Source organism: Thalassophryne amazonica, chromosome 18 (assembly GCF_902500255.1).
Source record: "Thalassophryne amazonica chromosome 18, fThaAma1.1, whole genome shotgun sequence".
Taxonomy (NCBI): domain Eukaryota; kingdom Metazoa; phylum Chordata; class Actinopteri; order Batrachoidiformes; family Batrachoididae; genus Thalassophryne; species Thalassophryne amazonica.
The window spans coordinates 11,278,880-11,303,081 of NC_047120.1; the positions used below are offsets into that span (position 1 = coordinate 11,278,880).

The following is a 24,202-nucleotide window of genomic DNA, read 5'->3' on the forward strand; positions in this document are numbered from 1 at the left end:
ACATGGTGAAATGTGGCAGGGGTGGGATTTGAACCGGGAACTTTCCGCACTGAAACCAAGTGCACAAACCACTTGGCCACCACCCTGTGTTAAGTTACTGTGTGTAGATTTGTGACAATGGCATCAAATAAAAGCTCGCAAAAAGTTTATTTTATTTAGTCCAATAGATTTTAAATGGTGTTGAATGAATTAAAAGTTGTAGAAAATCTGTTCCCTTAAAATGTGTTTATTCTGAAGTATTTAAATAATGTGGAGGTTAAAGTCTTTCTATAATATGATGCTGCATTAGAAAAGAGCAGCAGTGGTTAGTGAGTGAAATATAATCTTGTTCAGCAGAAGAACAATTTACTGTTTTCTTAACTGTCTCCACCTTGTTTTACCTTAAATCCTTGGACGCAATCGCAAAAAGGGTTTTTATTAAAAGTTAGATGTGAACAGCTTATGATTTGGTCATTAAGAAAGAAAAAAAATTAGAAGCTTTTTTTTAAAAAACTTTAATCCCTGTCGATATAATACCAGTTACTGTGGGGCAACAGACCTTATGAAGAAGAACCTGAAGAAATACCTCGAGTCACCCCCTGGTCACCCAAGTGCCCACGAGGTGCAGTTATCAGCAGTTAAGGGAACGATCACCATCTTGAAGAGAGTCCTCGGATACAAGGCCGGCAATGTTTAGGGTGCTGGGGCCCGTTGCACTCTATCAAAAAGAAATCCAACAGAAATACAAAAAACATAAAGTGTCCATCAGTGTGTCAGAAGATTTGGACTAAAAGGTGGTGTGAAGGTGTGATGTGTTTGGATGTTCATGGTGTTTAACTTGTCAGCGAGGTGTTGCAGTTGTCGAGGTTTGAGATGGCGTCTGTGTCAGGAGTCCTGCTGCGTGCTGGGAAACTTTCTGATTCTCTGAATGTTGTAATGTCTTCATGTTGAAATTGTAAATTTTGGATAAGATTTGAACTTTTTGGGGGGGCAGTGGGCACTGAAAAGTGAAATTCATGCAATTTTTTTCTTCACTTATTCATGGAATTTTTTCTTTTGCCTAATCTAATTTCTGTGCACAGTTCTTCCTCACAGAATTTTGAATTTTGTTGTAAACATAGGCTCGTTTGAAAAATAATAAAAATTCACCCAATATGCTTCTTTTCGTCCAGTTTCTGATCAATTTTAATTCTGATGGTTTTGTTTGATTCATCAAAGCTCTGTTCTTGAATGCACAATATGGAAATTTGAATTTGGGGGAAAATATCAATTTTTGGTAATGAAAAACTATGACATTCACTCAAAATTGAGCATGTTCCTGAATTTCATTTTTTCTGATGAAAAACAAGAAAATTTACAGATTCATTAAATTTTTAGAAACTTCCAGCAAAAATATTTCCAGTAAATTTCTGTCCCCTGATACAGTTGACACTCTGCTGTCAACATTTCAGCTGGTACTTCAGGTTTCATTCAGTAGTCTATTTTCACAATAATGTAAACACTAAAATGACTCTTACAAAATTTACAGCTGTTGGTAAAGAATTTTATTTGGGGTGTGTCATTTTCCTCGCCTGCATAGTGTGGGGAAATAGTTGGGAGAATAAACCCGTTTGAGCTCTGGTTATTAACTAGAACCAGTTCATGATGTCTGTTGCTATACCTGTAAGGTCAGAGGTCGATGGTGGAGGTGGAACGAGGAGTGTCTTAAAGGTGAACAACATTTTTCCTGAATCAGCAGCGTTTCTATACATTTCTTTTAAGATTCTATACGCTTATAGTTTAGACTGTTTGAATGTTCTAGAGTTAAGGGTTAAAAAACAGCAGAAAAGGTGACGAAGGTCAACTTCAGTACACACAGGGGTCAAAAGTTAAAAGTTGCTCCAAATTTTTAAAAAGTGATGCAAATTATTCTGATCAGTCAAATAATGTGGAACCTGTGCCAATTCAACATGCAGATCCACCTTGGATTTGCTGTGGCGACCCCGAGTGCAAACAAGGGAGCAGTTGAAGGGACTTGCATGCTTCAATCTGATTGGAGTATTTTTAAATGTTTACCCCTGTGTAACCCTTGGTTGACCTCTACCTGGCTCCAGCTGCCACCCTGTGATGGCTCCATGTGTTCCTGAACCACAAGACAAAATGTCACTTCAAGTTCAAGTTTATTTGCCATTTGCAGTATTAAAACCACATTGGAAAAATGGTGCAAGGAGCTCAAAAGTGTACTAGCAAGACATACACAAACAATAAAAAGACATAAAAGAACATAAAAATGCCATAAAAACAACAAAGCCACAAAATAATTTTAGATACATTTAAAACTAATCAAAGAGTGTTGATTATTGCTACGGCTTGTGGGAAGAAACTTTTTCTATAATGTGATGTCCCACATTTAATAGACCGATAGCGCCTACCCAAACATTGGCCAGAAATTAAATTAATGGTGATAATTTTGTCTGCTGTCGTCTCCAAACTACAAAGTCACTCAGTTATCACAAATTTGCTGCTTTCTGTGTTTTGACAAACTCCAGATAAACTCAAGAAACACTTTAAAAAAGACAGAATCAGCTGTTTTTTCCACCTGTGTGGAAACTACCATTATTATTTTAACTCACCAATTTTCAGTTGTAGAGCTAAATGTCAGACTCTCTTCACTGGTTTTTGCCCATCTTGTTTGTCTTGATGTCACCTTGTGCCAACATGAAGACAAACTCGATATCTTGTTCCTTCATTAATGTAACAATATATAATTTAACACCTCAGTGCTGAATGGATCAGTGAGGTCCACATATGTGACCAAGAGTTAAACTGTAACACCTCTGCAGGCAACCAATCACACAGAGTATCTTCATCAAGGCGAGAACTTTGTTTTTGGACTCAGATACTACATTCTAACAGTGAGTCGATCAGTGCACGGTGAGACAGTGAGCGCGGAGCAGAGAGGGAGGAATTTAACTTGAGTGTGAAGTAATGTTAAGAAAACCACAAAACTGGGGAGCCGCCTTATTTCTGGGTCCACTTTCACTACAGGTGCAGTACTGACCGTACCGACCTGTTCACAGCATGTCGGTGACAGTTATACTGAATTTATGAGACAACATGAATGTCAATTTATGCATTAAGATTAAATTAAATTAGACAGAACTTTTTTTTTTTTTATTAAGCATCATGATCTTTAAGGATCATCACAGACAAAAGAAATAATCAAAGTTCCTTAAAAAATAAGAATATATGAATGAACTGAATAAAAATCACACATACGTCTTTTTAGAAAAAAAAATAAGGTGTGGAGAAACTGCAGTGATGTTCACAATCATGGCGCAGCTTAACTAAAATTTCCGTAACAACTGTTCATTTTGTGACTAAAACACCAAATTTGGTGCACTTATTCTAAATGAGCTAATACTTATTTTCAAATCTAGAGGAATAGTTTGCACCATCTGTCACTATACTTTATTATATTACAGGGTAACATATGTCACATGTCATAGAATCCAATGTACATTGACCTTGTTTGACCTTTACTTTGGAGACCAAACATTCAACACAGACAAAACTATTCCTTTTATTAATCCTATTGGATCAAACAATAATTTGCATCACTTTATTGACAAAAATGGTGCAACTTTAATTTTTGAACCCCTATACAAACTGAAATTGACCATTGTCATCTTTTTTGATGTTTTTACCCTGTAACTCCACAGCATTAAGTCAAAGATAGTTTAAAGTATACCATTTTGGAATCGTTATGATCAGATATATAATATGATATACCTTTATATATGATTGGAACATTTTTAAATTTTGACCGCTGTGTCATTCTTCATTGACCCCTGTAGGTTATGAGAGGTCACCTCCAGGATACCTCCAAATATGAAAATAAGTGTTAGTTCATTCAGAATATGTGTACCAATTTTCATGCTTTAGTCACAAAATGTCCAATTATTTTGCCAATCTGCTGCTCGAGAAGCAAAAATCATTTTCAGTAGGTGAGATCTCAACTTTAACAGGCTGTTATTTTCTGAAGGTTTTTATTTTAGATCTTGAGCTGATGTAGTTGTTTTAAGTTCAAACACAAAATGTGACTGAGGAGGAGGAAAAAATATAAAACAGGATGACTTCATCACACTACACACACGCTTATCTTCAACCACTACGTCCAATCAAGGGTAGCAGGGTGCTGGAGCTTATCTCAGCAGTCATAGAGCGCGAGGCGGGGTACACCCTGGACAGGACACCAGTCTGTCACAGGGCCACATACAGACAAACATCCACACCTGCACGCAAAGCTACGGACGATTTAAAGTTTTCAATCCACCTAACCTGTGTGTCTTTGGATGTGGGAGGAAACCGGAGCACCCTGAGAGAACCTGCAAACTCCACACAGAAAGGCCACAGGTGGGAATCAAACTCATGACCTTCTTGCTGTGAGGCAACAGTGCTAACCACTAAGCCACCGTGCTGCCTTCATCACACTAAAATACAGAAGAAAACTTTATAAGCTGTGTTATGTTTATTAATTCATTTTTAAGGTCAAATACATTTTTTGTGGCTCCAGAAGAATTTTATTTGTGGAAGATGTGACAAAAATGTCTCTTTTGACAGTAAAGGTTCCAGACCCCTGATCTAACCAGAAGGTTAAAACTGAATCCTTTTTAGCTGTTGGGAGTGAGGTTTACTGGCTACTACTGCACAGCGCCTCCTGCTGACCTCCATCATACAAAGAGAAGAAAAGACGTGTCAGGTGAGCAGGAGGACATGAAGACAGAGAACGTGGAGAAGGAGACAAACTGAAATTGCAGCTGTGGAGGAGAACACAGCTCAGTGTGGATGTGCAGTCAGTAAAAAAAAAACAGCAGATGTCCAGTGTGAAGGACACATCAAGGGATTACGTCTGCAGAGACAGTGAAGACAGTGTCCAAGCAGCAAGGTGTTGGGCTTGAGACCAGAAGATCCTTGGTTCAAATCCCCGCCTGACTGGAAAATCACTAAAGGCCCTTGGGCAAGGTCGTTAATCCCCTATTGCTCCCAGTGTGTAGTGAGCGCCTTGTATGGCAGCACCCTCACACTGGGGTGAATGTCAGGCATAATTGTAAAGCGCTTTGAGCGATGTAGATGGAAAAGCGTTATATAAATGCAGTCCATTTACTGCAGGTTTGACACAATGAAGTATAAACTCAAGTGAGTCACTCTCGGCCGCTCATCCCCGGAGAATTGGTTTGAAATCGGCGGGAGAAGCTAAAAAAGGAAAATATAAAATAATATCAGAAGGGGCAAAAGTACAGGACGATATAGATCAACATTAGTGAAACTGTTCATATTCACAGAAGACTCAAAAGACACAGAGAATGGACACAGGTGCAGCTTTTTACATCTCTTAATATGAGACAGCAGAGAATAAAAGAACAACACAAAGCACAAAGATGAGGGAGAGAAAAAATTAGTGGATTTATTTCATGACAACAGTGGGAGTTTGTTAGAGACAGAAACACAGAATGTACGCAGTATTTTATATCAGAATATCTTCCAATTACAGGATTGATGGAGAGAATATAGCTCCCCAAACACTCCCCTGGTCTCTGCGACTCTCCTGTCCAAACTCCAGTCCAGTAGGTGGCGGTAATTCACCTATAATTTGCTTTGCAGCGGTCATTTAAATCTAAAGAACTGTTTCCTGTTGTCGTTCGAGGCTAAAGCTAGTTAGCTGGAGACGCTGGAAAATCTTCTCTGAACAGATCAAACTTCACTCTGTGATCGTCGAATATGTTTTTTGAAGAGCTTCAGAAGCACAAAGTTCGACAGTAAACCGGAAGAAGAAGAAAAGGCGAACTTAGCGCGAAAAGGTGGAAGAGCTGAGAAGGTTGTTGAAACAGCGGCTAACTACTGCTAATGACGAGATATTTGAGTAGAAACAAAAAACATCACAGAGCAGCAAGAAGAAACGAGTGGGTTTAAAGAAGAGAAGAAACTAGTCAACGTGCTGGATGCTGTTTTCAAGCCTGAAGTTCGCTGATCCAGAGCAGGTTTGTCCATTAAACTTTATTTCAGACCAACTCCACCACATCCAAATGATAGCTGTTAGTTTGTGTTGGAGTTCTTATTATAGACTGAACACCAAATATCAGCAACAGTAAATAAGACAAACTGTGCTTTATGATGATAAATAAAAGACAGTTCAGCTTGGTTATGGACTGATGAAGCCGATCAATCAATGCTATTGATTACAGTTTTTTTAAACACAAAAATGAACTATGCACAAAATTCATAAAATGTGAAGCGCACGAATCAACATCATGACTCCAAACTGCTGAACTCTGAGCACAACACCATGGTTTCACTCAAACCAGTTCATTAATTTATCCTGAAGGAAACAGATACAAGTTGACATGAAGAGCAGGAGACTGGATAAGAAAAATAACCATCATAAGTTCTTTCAGTTTCTCTTTTTTTGCTCAGGTTTGCCACAGCAGATCTGATATGTATCTGCATGTAGATTTGGCACAAGTTTTACACCGGATGCCCTTCCTGACACAATAAGCCTTTTCACAGTCTTGCACGCTTCCGGTTGTGACGCGTGAAGTCAAAGAGCAAGAGGTGTAAACTGCAGTCTCGAGGCATTATGACTGACTGACTGTGTGAGCGGTGAGAATGACAGAGACTTTGCTTATTTTTCCGTTCGAGTGTTGATTCCTTGAAAGATGTTTTGTGAAAACATGTTATTGGTGTCCAAGGAAGAAAACCTAAAGCTTATGCTGCACACAAACTGAAAATTCAGGTTTTGCCGACTCGATCCACTGCTGACCTAGGCAGTGTCTATTCGTAAACATAGAATCAGCTGATCACTGTTTCTCTTTGCGGACCTCTATAAATCTTGCACACTACGTTTGTATTTCTGAGAGTGCGAAATAAATTATTTGTGAAGAATAAAATAAAATTAATCATGGATCTGGTTGTTGAATGACAGTTGAATGATGTTTCTAGTAAATAATCATGAAGTAACTGCCTGGTCCATTTCCCTGCATGTGCTGTGTCATTTATTTGGCTTATAGGCACACGTGCCTGTGATTTGGATCAATGAATAATGAACACAGGTGGGATAAAACGCACTGATTTATATCACAACGCAGCAAGGCAACAGATTACACTGCCCATTTGCCCATTTTTGTTGTAGGATTTTTCTGTGCACTTCGGTTGTTTTTCAGCTCCTGGGTGTTACTGTGCTGTTCAGTGTACTGTACTGTATGTACATCTATCTCTGCCAGATCTATATCGGGGGAGTCCCTCTGATGTTTGACACAAGATCAGAGCTTCAGAGTGTTTTTCCTTGTCTCTGACACTGGTACCAAATCATTGTTAAATTACTAAATGCTTTGAGAGTGTATTTACTACAACATGACAAATTATTTTTAAGCTAATATTGATTTTTCAATCTGACATGGTTACTTCAGGCTTCTGTCAAATTATGTATCATAGAAAATATCAAAATTGATCAACACAGGGAGAAAAAATGTTATGTTTTTCTGCCATGTGTCCCAGCCCGACCCGAGTCTTTCAGTTATTTTTCAGCAAACTTGGAAAATTGCATTCACTCAAAAAGGCTGCAAGTTTGACCATTGAGGCAACTAAACACATAAAAATATATTAAAATGCAAACTAAAATGCAAAGTTTTGTGTTTATTAATGATTACGAATTTATTAATGTTACAAATTTGTTGCCATGATATTTGACAAATTGTGGAAGTTCAGAACACTTAATTTTATTTTAAAACCACATTAGTTTTACTTAGACACCTTATGCAATTAATCTCATCTCTCTCTCTCTCTCTCTCATATCAGCTGGTTGCAGCAGTTACGTAAGGAAATCGAGCACATCAGGTGATCAGGGTTGGTGTTTCCTGCTTTAGGACGTCTGTCCCAGCACAGGGACATTTCGGTGTTGTCTCTCACTTGTGATTGGTCAGCCTGGGCAGCAGAGCAGCAGCAGATGATTAAATCAGCCTGTTTTTAGTCTTTCGTCCACTTTGTTGTTGACTCTCTCTTTCTTTTGTGTGTTTTAAAGTCTTTCTACAAACATGTGTGAAGTCCAGCAGCTGAGGGACATGTTGAAACTACAGCTAACACCTGCTGATGAAGGAATGACCACAGACCAGATAGAAGAAATGAGTCATTTAAAAGAAGAGCACAAAAGAGGTAAAATGCTGGATACTGTTTTTAATCCTCCAAATCTCTTCTACAGAACAGGGTTGCTCACTCAGCTTTGTTTGTGTTACTGATACTTAACTTTATAACATGTTGTTGTAACTGTCAGATATTTTTCTCATCAGATATTCCTGCAGAGTTTCTGTCAATACTTATGCCTGATTCACACAACAAGATAATTATGCCGATTTTGGACCCGATCTTCTCACAGGTGACAGACTCATGGAATACAATCTAAAATCAAACCGGCTGTTATGGCGCAACCAGAAAATCCGGTGATCTTGCTGTCTCCACTCCTTTAAAAAACGCCTTTTCTTTTGCTTTTTGTATCATTTTTTTCTCTGTTAGAAATAGTCCACAAACTATCTACGTCTGTTTACTCTGAAGTCACGTTTAAGGTTAAGAGGTTTTGCAAGATTTTCTGTCTGACCTGGGAATGTTCGGGTGTGAAATCTGTTCATGTGTGGTGTGTTGTCTTGACCGTGTGGCTGCACACCACACACTGTAGGACCAAAACTGTTAGATCTATGATTTTTTTATCTCCACGTGTGTTGTCTCTCAGGTTTTGGAAACCTACAGATAATTTTAAAATCTTGCCGTGTGAAACAGGATTTACACAACAGGATGAGGAGGATTTTGATGAAAGACAGACATAAAATTTTTCCATATTGTGTAAAATCTCTGGATAATTTATTCCTGAAGAAAAGCGACGTCCCCACCCTCAATGTTTTGACTCCCTTTATCCAAAATGTGCTCTGTTGTGATTGTTTTTTTTCTGAAGAGCGAGTTTTCATTGACAGCCCTCCTCTGACATGGAATCAGTCCGAGACAATGGCGTTAACTGATTATAGCTTCATTTCTGCTTAAAATTTCACTCTCATCATCATCTGTTTCACCAACAAATCTCTGAAGCTTCTGTACAACAATCACTTCCACATAAATTCAGCATTATTTCATAATAAATTACAGAAAGTCCTAAAAAACCACCTGAGATTACTGAAACCCGGCGCGCCTGAGTTTGGCTCTCTACACCCAAACTGATCAAAAGGAATAATGTGATTATTAACCATCAGATGGCAAAGTAAAACCTCTTAAATCATGTGCAAACCATTACGCCACCACCTCCCTGAAGGAGACAACGGCGTTTCTTTCATTTCAGCAGACTTCCATGTCAGAGGAGAGCTGTCAATCAAACGTGGCTCTCCAGAAACAACCAATCACAGCAGCGCAAGTACCAAAGTGAGAGTGCAGAAATCCACCACACGTGAGTAGAATTCAACTTCGGGGGGTGGGTGCTGGTCACATGTTCCTCCTCACTCACAGCACCTTTTTCCCTTTTTCTGTTCGAGGAGCATTTTCCACTGAGTGCATTTGTACTGGTACCAGTGCATTTGTCTTTAGTTTAATGAGTGTTGTTCTAACATTTATTCTTAATTTATTTCTTTCCAGACATGCAGCCATTGTTGTCGATTAAAGAAGAAATTCTCCCTAGACACCAGGAATGGAATCTGAGTGTTGACCAGGAGGACATTAAAGAAGAAGAGAAGCTGTGGATAAGTCAGCAGGGAGAGCAGCTTCAGCAGCTGGAGGAGTCAGATCTCACCAAGTTTATTTTCACTGCCATCCCTATGAAGAGTGAAAATGATGATGATGAAAAACCAGAGTCATCACAGCTTCATCTAAGCCGAAGTGGTGACAGTTATGACTGGAAACAGACCAGGAAACTTCAGTCAAGTTTTAACTGTCAGAAAAATACTGGTATTGTTTATTCAGGCAACACTGATGAGAAACAACTTAAAGACTCAAAATATGGAAAAGCATCTGGTCACATGAAAAACCCAGAGCAACAAAAGGAGATGCGAGCAAGCAGAAAACCATTTAGCAGTTTGGATCAGAGTAAGAGACAGAAACAGAAGAGCACTCTGAACAAACATGTTAGAATTCATACAGGACAAAAAGCATTTGTCTGTTCTGAGTGTGGTCAAAGATTTGGACAAAAGAGCAACCTGAACAGACACATGATAATTCATACAGGGCAAAAAGCATTTGTCTGTTCCGAGTGTGGTCAAAGATTTGGACGAAAGAGCAGCCTGGACAGACACATGATAATTCATACAGGGCAAAAGGCATTTGTTTGTTCTGAGTGTGGTCAAAGATTTGGACAAAAGGGCACTCTGAAGAGACACATGATAATTCATACAGGGCAAAAATCATTTGTCTGTTCTGAGTGTGGTCAAAGATTTGGACAAAAGAGATCTCTGAACATACACATGATAATTCATACAGGGCAAAAAGCTTTTGTGTGTTGTGAGTGTGGTAAAAGATTTGGACTAAAGAGAAACCTGAACAGACACATGATAATTCATACAGGGCAAAAAACTTTTGTTTGTTCTGAGTGTGGACAAAGATTTGGACAAAAGATCGACCTGAACAGACACATGATAATTCATACAGGACAAAAAGCATTTGTCTGTTGTGAGTGTGGTCAAAGATTTGGACTAAAGAGCTCCCTGAACACACATATAATAATTCATACAGGGCAAAAAGCTTTTGTCTGTTCTGAGTGTGGTCGAAGATTTGGACGAAAGAGCAACCTGAACAAACACATGATAATTCATACAGGGCAAAAAGCATTTGTCTGTTCTGAGTGTGGTCGAAGATTTGGACGAAAGAGCAACCTGAACAAACACATGATAATTCATACAGGGCAAAAAGCATTTGTCTGTTCTGAGTGTGGAAAAAGATTTGGACAAAAGAGCTACTTGAATACACACATGATAATTCATACAAAACAAATGAACAACAAAAGACACACAAATGAAATGCAAAGACCTTAAAACTTACCTACAAATAACTTGGTTATTGAAAGAAATCCGTACAGGAGTTAAAGTTCTCCGTCAATATGACAGATTTCTCAGATTTACTTTGATGACCCCGTGTGCAAACAAGAGAACAACAAAGGGACTTTGTTTTTTTTTAGGTGAGATTATGATTTTGATTATAGATTGACAACAGCTAAATGACAGACCTTAAAGTTTTAATGTTGATCAAAAACACCCATACACAAACAAACACACATTAGAATAACATAAATAACAATTAAATGAATGAATGAATTCATTTATTTATCCGGCACACAGATGATCAACAACAATGACAAAACATAAAAGCAACAATGTACAGAGACCCCTTGTGGCCGAAAGGGTGAAGGCAGAAGCAAGGCTTATAAGGACCCTCCCCTTATACCATTAAAATAAAGAATGTATGCATATATAAATATATACTCATGATAATTATCAGGGGCTTGAGCCCCATCCCCACACACACACACTGTTGTGCTCTTTTTTTTATCAGCGGAAGCACCAAATTTCGAATACATAGTCAAACCAGGTCTACATCATTACCTTTGATCACACCTGGGAGTCACAACCCTTTTTAAAGTTGGGGGAACAATATTGAGTTTGGGGGGTCTGGGGGACCAAAATGCAGCATTTTCTAGAAAAATGCTGCAATTTGGTGCATCCCCGTGTATTTTAACAGAGATATACCCCAATGTTACCTTGACTACAAATTAGGGTTTGGGGTATAAGATCTGCAGTCATAGCAAAATATCTCATTTAACACAATTTTCCAAAATAAGTAATTAAATAAAAGTAAGTGTAATTCATCGCTTAATAGTGTGTAATTCTCTTTGGGAAGAAAAAAAATACATAATGCAATATTCTACAATCAAAACATTAAAGAACAGATTACCCATCTTATAGTCAATGTCATTCACTAAACTCAGTCCATATTAATAACAGACTTTCAGAATATCACTCCCTTAACCTACAACTTGTAGATTAAGGGAGTACTGTACTGTCTTATGAAGTAATATAAATTGTCATAATAAAAATGACATATTTTATAACCCTGTATTTGAAAAAAGAAGGTAATTCCTGTTATTTCTTAACAATATTAGACTGAATAAATCAATGCAGTATATTTGTGTTTGTTAAAAAATAAGGAAAAAGGTTCATTCATATTATATACTCTCTACATTCATACCATAATAGCCCTATTCCTTTTCTGTATACTTTGTAATTCTCTGTAATATTATATACTTTGTCATCTTCTATCTGTCCCTCAGTTCCTGGGACTACAAAGACACACCATTTATTAGGTAATCCTAAAAAGCAAATAGACAAAACAGGAAAAAAAAATGTTGTACAGGTTACTAAAATTTAATTACATTTTAGTTAAATAATTTGCTTGTAAAGTGGCTCCATAAGCTCACCTTCACTAACATCCTCGTTGCTTGTGTTCTTTTATGGTTTTGTCTTTTTATTGTGTTTTTAAATGTTGAATTTGATTTTCTCTATTTTTATTATGCTGTGTGAAGCACACTGAGGCAATCTCACTGTGAATTGGCGCTATATAAATTAATAAATTTGATTTGATTTGACAAGATGAGGGACCAGAACCTGGACCAGCACCTCCTGCTTTGTCTGAAACTAAAGGTCATGGAGTTCATAATGTTAATATTACAATCTGACAATACATTTTTTTTTATTGTAAAAAGCCTATTTGTGTGTGTGCATGTGTTTTTGTATGCAGGTGAGTGTGCAGCTGGACTGTGGTCATATTATAACCCACAGAAGACACGCAGGCTAATGCATGTTTTTTCTGTCATTGTAATAAAACAGACTTTTCCAAATCTGTACACATAAACGTGCCCTGTTGAATTCTACCTTTAAAAAAATTTAAATAAAACAATGATTTGATTTTTATGCTTAAACAAAAATACGACAGAATATGGAAAGTGTAAACAGACATATACTCATTTATTAGACTTGTGCGTTGAATTAAATCTGTCAACTCCTTACACCTCACTCTAGTCACAACTTTAGTTAAAAAAGTGCTGCAAAAACAATTGTGATAAGAACGGACAGTTACACATCAAAAACAACTAGAAATAAAAGAATGACAAAAACAATTTAAAAATTTAAAAAAATAGTCAAGACGACAAGTGACTACTGTACAAATAATATTTCGAAAATTCTGATTTTCTGCGCTGAATAACTGTCCACACCTAAGCAGTAATAGCTTTTACATGGGCAAGTGCATTTTGGCACCACCTGCCCAGATCTGTGAAGTGCCCTTGCCCCATGCCCACCAACCTTCATTTTACCCCCTCCCACCCCGCAATTTCACTGTATTTAATGATATGACGAACTACTGTCTGGAATTTGAATCACTGTCCAGATACTGAATAACTGTCCACACTTGAGCAGTAATAGCTTTTACATGGGCCACCTGCGCCAAAATCAAATCAAAGCTATTTTATTTATATAGCGCCAAATCACAACAAACAGTCACCCCAAGGCGCTTTATATTGTAAGGCAAAAACCATACAATAATTACAGAAAAACCCCAACGGTCAAAACGACCCCCTATGAGCAAGCACTTGGCTACAGTGGGAAGGAAAACTCCCTTTTAACAGGAAGAAACCTCCAGCAGAACCAGGCTCAGGGAGGGGCAGTCTTCTGCTGGGACTGGTTGGGGCTGAGGGAGAGAATCAGGAAAAAGACATGCTGTGGAAGAGAGCAGAGATCAATCACCAATGATTAAAAGCAGAGTGGTGCATAGAGAGCAAAAAGAGGTGAATAAAAAGAAACACTGGAAAGAAACAAAAGAAAACAAAATGCACTTGCCCATGTAAAGGCTATTACTGCTTAAGTGTGGACAGTTATTCAGTATCTGGACAGTGATTCAAATTCCAGACAGTAGTTCGTCATATCATTAAATACAGTGAAATTGAGGAGTGAGAGGGGGTGAAATGAAGGTTGGTGGGCATGGGGCAAGGGCACTTCACAGATCTGGGCAGGAGGGTGGTGCATTTTGTGGCAGACTGGCTTGCACCCCCCTAAAATTATCCTTCTGTTAGTCCCAGCATGAAATGCTTTTAAGAGTACATTCATAGCACAGATATTGATAGATACAGCAAATTTCATCAATGTGACTCCTTCCAGGGGAGAGACAGGAGGGGGTGCATTTCGTGGCAAACTGGTTTATTTAATAGAGAAAAAGAATCACTTTTGATTTCATTGACATGGGAATGCTGGTAACATTTCGGTTTAAATTTTCTTTTGACCCACAGATGAAGACCAAAAACTAGGGGGGAAAAAAGGAAAACACTACAGTGTCACATTTCTGTCAAACCTAAAACTTTTTTCGATTACTTAATGCAAAGTATTTACACATTTAGCCAAATATTTACAAATATCAAGTTACATATTTTGCTAAATGTTGAGACAAATATGCAAATTAATAAAGAGCTAATTGTTCCTCCCTAAAGGATAGATTAATAAAGCATAATATCAGAGCCGGCCCAAGGCATACGCCAACTACGCGGTCGCTTAGGGCCTCCACGCCACCAGGGGGCCCCAAGAGCACCAAGACGTTGTGATAAAAAAGTAAATATATACATGAAATTAAAATAATATTGAATAATTTAAACGAAATTGTATTACACCCGAAAAAAATTCCCAAAACCCAAAAATTCATTTTGACAAAATACAAATACTAGGTTAATTGATGCCTCCTGTTGGCTGCTGCCACCGTTGGGCACATTTACATGCACCGCTTGGGTCAGTTGGTCAATGAATAATCGTGAGGAAAGAAGTGAGTACAAGTCATGTCTCAGAAAGGAAATTATCCCTCTGGAGCGGAGAAAAGAAAAAAGAAGAAGTTGGAAGACGAGAAAAAAAAAAAAAACAAGACAACGGTAGGTTTGCATGTCCAATATTACAATATTGGACATGCAATGCAATGCATATTGTCATTATTTGCGAAATGCTCCGTTCGTTTAGTGTAAAGTGCTTTAGGTGTCTTAAAGTCAGAGGCGATTGCTCTAAGACTGCAAGGGAAGCTCAGCTTCCCCTAAAATGGCAAAAAATAAGTGATCAAATATATACTGTTGTGTGTACATGTCATTGACTAAATATGCGCTACAACGCCCTCAACGTTTGTTCAGAATCAGCTTCTTATCACTGGTAACGACGCGGCTTTCCTCTTACTCAGACCCGCAGCTTCACAGTGCTTTAAACAGTGTGGACGCTGAGCGTCCACAGACTTCAATAGCGACACAAAGCATGCAGCGAAACGAGACGAGTCATTGGATAAATGCTGGACTTTGTCCTGCCCATCGGACGTTCAGCGTCTCTGGGGGTCTATGGGGCAGTGGGCTGGCCTCGGCTGGCCCAGACGCTCAGCTTCTACATGATAATTGGATGATCTGTCTGAGGCTGAATCCCTTTTTGATTGACAGCGAAATGAGCGAATCAGCAATCTTTTGGTGTAAACATCCGTGGGAGCATTTTTTAATTTTCATTCTGTTCTGAGTTGAACTGGAGACTTTCCTAATCCTCTTAGCGGCATTTTCTTTGTTAAAAACGACTAGCGACAAATCAATCAATCAATCAATCAATCAATTTTTTTTATATAGCGCCAAATCACAACAAACAGTTGCCCCAAGGCGCTTTATATTGTAAGGCAAGGCCATACAATAATTATGTAAAACCCCAACGGTCAAAACGACCCCCTGTGAGCAAGCACTTGGCTACAATGGGAAGGAAAAACTCCCTTTTAACAGGAAGAAACCTCCAGCAGAACCAGGCTCAGGGAGGGGCAGTCTTCTGCTGGGACTGGTTGGGGCTGAGGGAGAGAACCAGGAAAAAGACATGCTGTGGAGGGGAGCAGAGATCGATCACTAATGATTAAATGCAGAGTGGTGCATACAGAGCAAAAAGAGAAAGAAACAGTGCATCATGGGAACCCCCCAGCAGTCTACGTCTATAGCAGCATAACTAAGGGATGGTTCAGGGTCACCTGATCCAGCCCTAACTATAAGCTTTAGCAAAAAGGAAAGTTTTAAGCCTAATCTTAAAAGTAGAGAGGGTGTCTGTCTCCCTGATCTGAATTGGGAGCTGGTTCCACAGGAGAGGAGCCTGAAAGCTGAAGGCTCTGCCTCCCATTCTACTCTTACAAACCCTAGGAACTACAAGTAAGCCTGCAGTCTGAGAGCGAAGCGCTCTATTGGGGTGATATGGTACTACGAGGTCCCTAAGATAAGATGGGACCTGATTATTCAAAACCTTATAAGTAAGAAGTAGAATTTTAAATTCTATTCTAGAATTAACAGGAAGCCAATGAAGAGAGGCCAATATGGGTGAGATATGCTCTTTCCTTCTAGTCCCCGTCAGTACTCTAGCTGCAGCATTTTGAATTAACTGAAGGCTTTTTAGGGAACTTTTAGGACAAACTGATAATAATGAATTACAATAGTCCAGCCTAGAGGAAATAAATGCATGAATTAGTTTTTCAGCATCACTCTGAGACAAGACCTTTCTGATTTTAGAGATATTGCGTATATGCAAAAAAGCAGTCCTACATATTTGTTTAATATGCACTTTGAATGACATATCCTGATCAAAAATGACTCCAAGATTTCTCACAGTATTACTAGAGGTCAGGGTAATGCCATCCACAGTAATGATCTGGTTAGACACCATGTTTCTAAGATTTGTGGGGCCAAGTACAATAACTTCAGTTTTATCTGAGTTTAAAAGCAGCAAATTAGAGGTCATCCATGTCTTTATGTCTGTAAGACAATCCTGCAGTTTAGCTAATTGGTGTGTGTCCTCTGGCTTCATGGATAGATAAAGCTGGGTATCATCTGCGTAACAATGAAAATTTAAGCAATACCGTCTAATAATACTGCCTAAGGGAAGCATGTATAAAGTGAATAAAATTGGTCCTAGCACAGAACCTTGTGGAACTCCATAATTAACTTTAGTCTGTGAAGAAGATTCCCCATTTACATGAACAAATTGTAATCTATTAGACAAATATGATTCAAACCACCGCAGCGCAGTGCCTTTAATACCTATGGCATGCTCTAATCTCTGTAATAAAATTTTATGGTCAACAGTATCAAAAGCAGCACTGAGGTCCAACAGAACAAGCACAGAGACGAGTCCACTGTCCGAGGCCATAAGAAGATCATTTGTAACGTTCACTAATGCTGTTTCTGTACTATGATGAATTCTAAAACCTGACTGAAACTCTTCAAATAGACCATTCCTCTGCAGATGATCAGTTAGCTGTTTTACAACTACCCTTTCAAGAATTTTTGAGAGAAAAGGAAGGTTGGAGATTGGCCTATAATTAGCTAAGATAGCTGGGTCAAGTGATGGCTTTTTAAGTAATGGTTTAATTACTGCCACCTTAAAAGCCTGTGGTACATAGCCAACTAACAAAGATAGATTGATCATATTTAAGATCGAAGCATTAAATAATGGTAGGGCTTCCTTGATCAGCCTGGTAGGAATGGGGTCTAATAAACATGTTGATGGTTTGGATGAAGTAACTAATGAAAATAACTCAGACAGAACAATCGGAGAGAAAGAGTCTAACCAAATACCGGCATCACTGAAAGCAGCCAAAGATAACGATCCGTCTTTGAGATGGTTATGAGTAATTTTTTCTCTAATAGTTAAAATTTTGTTAGCAAAGAAAGTCATGAAGTCATTACTAGTTAAAGTTAATGGAATACTCAGCTCAATAGAGCTCTGACTCTTTGTCAGCCTGGCTACAGTGCTGAAAAGAAACCTGGGGTTGTTCTTATTTTCTTCAATTAGTGATGAGTAGAAAGATGTCCTAGCTTTACGGAGGGCTTTTTTATAGAGCAACAGACTCTTTTTCCTCTCCAACTTATGGGTTATCTGCTTTAAGCTGCGAGTTTGTGAGTTATACCACGGAGTCAGGCACTTCTGATTTAAAGCTCTCTTTTTCAGAGGAGCTACAGCATCCAAAGTTGTCTTCAATGAGGATGTAAAACTATTGACGAGCTTCTATTTCTGCTGTTTTTTTTGTTTGGTTTTTTTGTAGCTGCTTGTGTTTGGAGACTGACTTCTATCGCAGTTTCTGTCCCTACCGAGCAGCGGGTGCTGCTGAGCTCCTCCACTGTCACAAAGCACTCACAGGCGGACACACTTCACACTAGCCTCGCGCCAGTCCCAGCTAGCGAGCTAGCTAGGTAGCAAGCTGCACTTAATGGCAGACAATTTGAATGTTGTGGACCGGATTTTGGCGAAGCCATTTGATAGTCTTCCTTACGAAGAAAAAGTTAAACAGCAGGGCAGATGAACTCCTCACATTAATTTGGTGCAAAAGGTGGGGAAAAGTAGCTCAGCTCTCAATGGTTTGCAGGCCAAAGTTAAAGCAATAGCCCCCAGTGCAATGTTTGTGCATTGCTATGCACACGCATTGCTGTTATGTTGTGGATTTCTATGTTCATTTTGGAGATTATTTAAGTATTGTATTTATAAAGTATTTTAAGTATTGAATAAAGTATTTATTAAGTATTGATAAACGAACGAACGGTGATAAACGAACCGTCATCATGAGATTCATCAACAGAAAACACAAAACAGCACTGTTAAAACAAGGAAGAAAACTGAAAGGGACAAACGTATTCATCAATGAACATCTCACCAAACGGAATGCCGACATCGCCAGGAAAGCACGCTTCTTAAAGAAACAGGGAAAAATCCAACACACATGGACTTCAAACTGTAAAATATTCATCAAACTGAACGGATCACCAGAACAAGCAAAAGTCATGGCAATAAGGAACATCGAGGAGCTGGACAAATATGAACAATAGGTATGAGGACTCAAACACATCACAGCACCATGATGCAGACTGGAGCATCCCACTCATCCACATCATCTACACCCGGAGACAAGAGAGACATAATGACTAAGGATAATGATCCGTTTATTTCTGCCCAGGAGCTCTATCTAGATACATTTAATTATAATAACTCTGCTAACCACCCCTTCGAATCTGAAAATGATCCTGATACCTTTTTCAGTGAGAATATTGTGAGACAGTGCAAATATTTTACAGAAGAACAATTCAAAAATTATAAAATCAATGATGAAAATTTTTCAATTATACATTTCAACAGCAGAAGTCTTTCTCGTAATCTGTCCACTATTAATGATTGTTTGAAAACATCCAAAAAACGTTTTTCAGTTATTGCAATTTCAGAAACATGGTTAAATGAGGATAATAAAGATCTGGTATATCTTGATGGTTATGAATTGTTCCTGGTTAATAGGCAGACGAGAAGGGGCGGATGCGTTGCATTGTTTGTAAGGTCAGATTATAACTGTAAACTCATCAACAACATGTCATTTACAGTGGACAACATCATGGAATGTGTTACCATAGAAATGACATCTATAAACTCCAAAAACATAGTTGTTAGTTGCATTTACAGAGCTCCTGGGACAAATATTGACACCTTTGAAGACATTATCTTAGGAATGTACAACAAAATCAACAGAAATAAGCATTTATTTGTCTGTGGAGATTTCAATATAGATTTTTTAAACCCTCACAATCATCCACAAATTACCTCATTTATAAACACCTTGTACTGTTTAGGACTGTTTCCAACCATCATTCATCCTAGCAGAATAACTATGGACTCAACAACTCTCATTGACAATATTTTAACTAACGTTATATTCGGTAATCTTAGTGGGGGACTACTGGTCAGTGATATCAGTGATCACTTGCCAGTTTTCTCAGTCTTTGCATTGGAGGGTTGTTGTAAGTATCGAAGCAATATCAAATTCATGAGTAGAAAAGTAACACCTGAAACAATTGATAATTTAAGGGAGGATTTATCAAGTCAGAATTGGTCAGATGTTTTTGTTGATGTTGACAGGTCATATGATGCTTTCATCTCCATTTTTTCCAGTTTGTATAATAAACACTGTCCATTTGTTGAAAAATATATAGAAATCAATATAGCAACAAACCATGGATAACTAAGGGACTTCAGAGGGCATGTAAAAAGAAAAACGTACTATATAAACAATTCATAAAACTACGAACTAAGGAAGCTGAAAGTAAGTATAAAACATATAAGAATAAGTTAATCAATATCATGAGACTCAGTAAAAAAACATATTATAATGAGTTACTTGTCAAAAATAGAAATAACATCAAAAACACATGGAACATATTAAATGAAATAGTAAAAAAGAATAGAGTAACTAGAGATTATCCTTCATTTTTTCAGAGTAACAACTACATCATGATTGATAACGACGAGTCTATTGCTGAACACTTTAATGAATACTTCGTTAATGTGGGTAAAAATCTTGCCAGTAAGATTGACTCATCAACTAATAACTTCTGGGTAAATAATTCAACGTTTAACAAATCTGTTTCAATGTTCATTGGTGGTACTCATGAAAGGGAAATACTTGATCTGGTTCATGGTTCAAAAAGTAAGAAATCGACTGATTTTAATAATTTGGATATGGCTTTATTAAAAAAAAGTTATTGATTGTATAGTAAAACCGTTCAATTATATTTGCAATATGTCACTAAGTACTGGTAAATTTCCTTCTCAAATGAAAATAGCCAAAGTAATTCCTCTGTTTAAAACTGGTGACAAACACACATTTTCTAATTATAGACCTATATCACTCCTGCCACAATTTTCCAAAATTTTGGAAAAAATATTTGCTAAAAGATTAAATGATTATTTACTGAAGCATAACATCATTTGTGAAGAACAATATGGATTCAGAAGGTCTCGAACTACATCACATGCTTTGATGGACTTTGTGGAAAGTATAGCAACTGCAATTGATAATAAACAATACACAATAGGTGTTTTTTTTTATTTACAGAAAGCGTTTGACACAATTAACCATGGAATACTATTAAGTAAACTGCAGAAATATGGAATCAGAGGTCTGGCATATGAATGGATAGCTAGTTATTTACAAGGCAGATTTCAGTATGTTCAATTCAATAATACAAATTCTGAACTCAGGGATGTCACATGTGGGGTGCCGCAGGGCTCAGTGCTGGGTCCTTTGTTGTTTATAATCTATATAAATGATATAAGTTGGGTGTCGAGTTCACTGAGATGTGTCCTTTTTGCGGATGATACAACTGTGTTCTGTAGCGGTGAAAATCTTGAACAGCTTCTGGACATAGTGGAGAAAGAACTGGAAAAAGTTAAGGTTTGGTTTGACGCTAATAAGTTGTCACTCAACCTTGGGAAAACTAAATGTATTATATTTGGAAATAAACAGGCACCCAAATGTAAAAATTTAACTATAAACAATAAGGAAATTGAGTTAGTAACAGAGAATAAATTTTTAGGTGTTATAATTGATAATAAACTTAGCTGGAAACCACATATAAATTATGTGAAATCAAAATTGTCAAAAACTATAGCCATTTTGTATAAAGCCAAAGACCTACTGCCGCAAGAAGGGTTACTTACTTTATATCATTCTCTGATGGTACCATATATGACATATTGTGTTGAGTCATGGGGAAACACTTACAAATCAAATACCAATTCCTTTTGCGAAAACGAGCCATACGAATCATCTGCAATAAACAATATCGTGAACCAACTCATTCTCTATTTGTGTCTTTAAATGTATTAAAATTCATTGATTTGGTCGATTACATTACAATTCAAACTTTATTTCGAGCGAAAAACCAAGCCTTACCGAGACATGTCCAGAGTCTGCTCCGATTGAGGGAATCCAGATATAGTTTAAGAGGTTGTGCAATTTTTATGAAACCACCAGTAAGAACAAATGTAAAGGGTTTTTGTGTGTCTGTGGTTGGGGTGAGGAAATGGAACAAATGTTCAACAGAGGTTAGAATGAGTAGTACCTTAGTGAGATTTAAGAAACTACTCAAAAAGAACATTATGTCTAAGTATCATAAAGAAGCAAATATAATTTGATTTATATGGAATGTTCAATTTATAAGTGGGACTTATTGTATATTTGAATGTGTGGGTATGTATATGCGTATGTAGATATATAGATATGGGTAGGTGTATATGTATATGTATATAAGTGACTGTGTATATGTATGTATATATTTATGTTTGTAAAGTATATATGTATGTATATAGGTATATGTGGCACAGCCCAAGCAGAGGGTCACCCCCAAGAGCCTGGTCTGCTTGAGGTTTCTTCCTTATAGGGAGTTTTTCCTCACCACAGTTGCCTAGTGCTTGCTCTGGTGGTTGGTAAGATTAGTCCTTACTGGCGTAAAGTGCCTTGATTCGACTTTCTTATGATCTGGTACTATATAAATATAATTATAAGTGAATAGTATATTGATGTGTATGTCTGTGTGTCGACATGTAGTAGTGAATTTATGTAAATATGACTGATTAGAATTGTTGGACTTGTACTAGCAGGGGTGGGTGCTAATAAGCTTTGCTTCAGCCCACACCCTTTCGGACTCACTAGTTTTGTCTGTGTTTGTTTGTGGAATTGTTCATTTTTTTCTATTTGAATATTTTGTGTGCCGAATTAAAAAAACTTTGTCACTTTGATTACAACTTTATTTTTCTGTACGATAATGTGAATATCATTTGATTCTATTTTGTATTTGGATATTGAACATTTGCACACCATTGCACATCTGAAAGAAATTAAACTATTTAACGTGTTTACTATAAATGCAGTCTCCTGCCTGCTGATGTTACTTTCAAATAGTTAAATTAATGAGCCATACTTATACATCACTCTGTATGTAGAAGTTAATTAAAATATATTTATGAGTTTGCTACCCCTTTAAGGTTAAAACCAAGAATGACACCTGTATGATGTAAGATAATTATAAATAATGCTAATGATTGTGGGTACGTTACACACATAACAGTGTAGCCTATGGAATAATGAGGCATCTGGTGCTGAGGTGATGGTAGGGGGGCCCCCAAATGAAATTGTGCTTAAGGCCCCATAAAGGCTTGGGCCGACCCTGCATAATATAATGTAATAATAATATTAAAATAATAAAAAAAAAATGACTGTTTGTGCAAAATGTTGTGGGTTTTTGGGGGGGTTGGGCTCGAAGGTGGTCTTGCCCGGGGAGAAATTAATTGAAGAACTGCCACTGCTCTCCCCTTCCCCGTCAATAAATCTATTTCCATAAGTAACTAGTTAGACAGAAAATATATTTCTCACACTTCCAAAAATACGCGTTCTTTTCACTTTTGTGTTGTATTTGGAAATTAAATTAAATGGAATGATATCCATTGTTTTGTGTACATTTTTATAATAATAATAATAATTCTGATGATGATTAGGATACTCTGAATAAATGCGCGTCGCGGTGGAGCCGCATGGCGCAAAAGCAACGCCATGATGAAGCCTCACAGGACATGTTCTGGCATGTCCAGGCTCATCCACAATTTCTCGGTTAGTCACACGACTGAAAACCCACTGACAGCCATCTGAAATCCATCTCAAAGCCGTCCTGTGAGACCAACACGGAGGTGGTTTTGTGCCGCGCCATGAACGGCACGGTGGCGCATTCGTCCACTTTTCTTTCCATGACAAAAACTCCTGTAACAGTGGAATGTGCGGAAAAAGTACTGATGTCCACGTCTCCTGCCATTTTTGTGTAAGTTAGACGACGTCCCGGATCAACAAAGCCTTCACGTTGGAAATGATCTGGTTGATTCAGCCTGTCGATTGGCACTCGGAGCGCGGCGCGCTCTCAGCAGCTGTGGGCGGTCTTTAAACCGGCTGGAGCACTCCTTAATCTGTGTAATCCCCATAAAATCGTCCCTGAAAGCCAACAGAATTTTCCGAATGGTGTCCACCTGGAGGTCTCTCACAGTTTCTGGAAAAAATTGATGCAACAAAGCTCCAAATCGTTCAGACATTTATTCGCAATAAAAATCCGACGAGAGGGGTGGACCACTGCTCACACAAAGCCTGCTCACAGGCGAATGACGCAACCGACAGGCGTGAAAAAACTCACGCATGCGCACGAAGGTTCAAGCTTGGCTGATGCAATCACACATGATTCTAATCCATATGGTTTTTGAAAAAAATAAAAAGGTCCGATACTTTTCTAACAGACCTCATAGATGCTTCATGAATTATTCATAATTCGCGGCTTTGTGAC

General features: G+C 37.9%; 2 long non-coding RNA genes across 2 annotated transcripts; both read left to right on the forward strand.

Moving 5' to 3' along the window:
- The first annotated feature begins 262 nt into the window (after window positions 1-262).
- On the forward strand, window positions 263-14,945 carry LOC117530333. The gene is made up of 3 exons (XR_004566323.1): window positions 263-646; window positions 10,302-10,311; window positions 14,936-14,945. It is a non-coding gene; the product is annotated as an uncharacterized LOC117530333 (long non-coding RNA).
- LOC117530344 lies at window positions 5,762-9,682 on the forward strand. Its single transcript, XR_004566333.1, has 3 exons — window positions 5,762-5,999; window positions 8,036-8,166; window positions 9,625-9,682. It is a non-coding gene; the product is annotated as an uncharacterized LOC117530344 (long non-coding RNA).
- Window positions 14,946-24,202: the final 9,257 nt, after the last annotated feature.